General features: G+C 37.5%; 1 gene segment (V, D, J or C); it reads left to right on the forward strand.

The window, feature by feature from the left end:
* The first annotated feature begins 347 nt into the window (after positions 1–347).
* Positions 348–807, forward strand: LOC306770451 (Ig kappa-b4 chain C region-like). The segment is given in 2 exons: positions 348–363; positions 482–807.
* Positions 808–1,786: the final 979 nt, after the last annotated feature.

Genomic DNA, 1,786 nt, shown 5'->3' on the forward strand with positions numbered 1-1,786 from the left:
CGTTTGGGTCCACTCCTTCACCATCTCCACGGCCTGCCGTGACAAGTTGTTGCTTTCTTGCAAAGTTTAACAGCAGCAATGTTTGATCCAGATTTTAGTGATATACAGTTAAGATGAAAACATTTCCACATTTTCAGTCTGTGTTTCAGTGTTGAATGTTACATATATAAAAAAAAAATCAGTTTATGACTTAAATAATTTCATTATTTATTTAGACATTTAAAGTGCCGTCAGTGTCTTTGTGTGAAACATGTTCAGTAGTTTGATGTATTTCAGGTCATGTGAGGATTCTGTGTCCCGACATGCATGAAAGGTTTCTAAAAGGGAAGTGAAACAATGTGCGAGAGATGAAGCAGAAACACTGTTAGTGAAACATCTTGAGGGGGGAAATCATCTCTCTAACAGTAAAGATGTCCAACTGTCTGCTGCTTGATTGACAGCTGTGTGGTTCCTGTCTTCTAATCTGATTGGTGTCTCCTAGGTGATGCTCGTCCCACCCTGACAGTGTTGCCCCCCTCCACAGAGGAGCTGCAGCAAGGGAAAGCTACACTCACATGTCTGGCCAACAAGGGCTTCCCCTCAGACTGGAGTCTGTCCTGGAAGGTGGACACCAGCAGCAGCATCAGCTATGAGGAGAATAAGAGTCCTGCAGTGATGCAGAAGGACGGCCATTACAGCTGGAGCAGCACCCTGAGGCTCTCTGCAGACCAGTGGAGCAAGGTGGTCTCTGTGACCTGTCAGGCCTCCCAGGGCTCCCAGACTCCACTGTCAGAGACACTGAGGAGAGACCAGTGCTCCCAGTACTGATCTGACTCATGGAAGTCTAATGTGGGTTTTCAGAATGCTTTTTCTAGTTTTTAGTTTCCATGTTTATCTAATTTTTATACAATAAAGATTTTCATTTAAACATGTTTCTGTGTTTTTATCAACATGTAGACACGATGAAGAGATATCCAAAAACAGTTTTCAGTGTTTGATTGCTTTTTTTTTATATTCTGTGACAATATCTTATTTTGATTAAATTTTGTCCATTTAATGTGACCTAATGACCTTTTCTCAAGGGGAACAAAACTGAGTTGATGTAATTTTTTTAGTTTTTATTTGAATATTTGAAATTTCTTGTTTTCCATAACGGATCAAGATTTATTACTTCTAGAAATATATGTTGACTGCTTGAAATTATTTTGGAGAAAAGCAAATGATGACTATAATGTAAGTTTTACGTCATTATTGCTATTTAAAAAAAAAACTCCATTAAAATAAATATGTGTTGTGTTGGTATCTTTGTGGAATTCAGGTTTTGCTGCATGACATGAAATAGTTTTTAAAAGAGTCGGATGTTTTAAAACTATAATTTAAAGAATACTTTTCATCAAACTTTTCATTTTATCTCAGTAATTTATAAATCGGTTTAACTGTGATGTTTTGTGTGCTGTAACATTAAATACCTAAAAGCAAACTGATTTAAATAATTTTGTCTGACATTATAAACCTACAATTATTATAAGATATAATTTGATAAAACTAAATTTGTTAAACTAAAACAAGTTTTTAATCATCTCCTGATTTAGTTTCAGTGCACTGAGTCAGATCAGTTCCTCTTTGATGAAAGAAGGTTTTTGTACGACGTCGTATCACTGTGTGAACGGTGAGCTGCTACCCTGCTGACAGTAATAATCTCCTGCATCTTCAGCCTGAACTCCGCTGATGGTCAGAGAGTAGTCAGTCCCAGATCCACTTCCACTAAAACGACTTGGGATTCCAGACTGACGAGTTGTAGCATAAC

Source organism: Telmatherina bonti (genome assembly GCF_933228915.1).
Source record: "Telmatherina bonti genome assembly, chromosome: 19".
Classification (NCBI taxonomy): Eukaryota; Metazoa; Chordata; class Actinopteri; order Atheriniformes; family Telmatherinidae; genus Telmatherina; species Telmatherina bonti.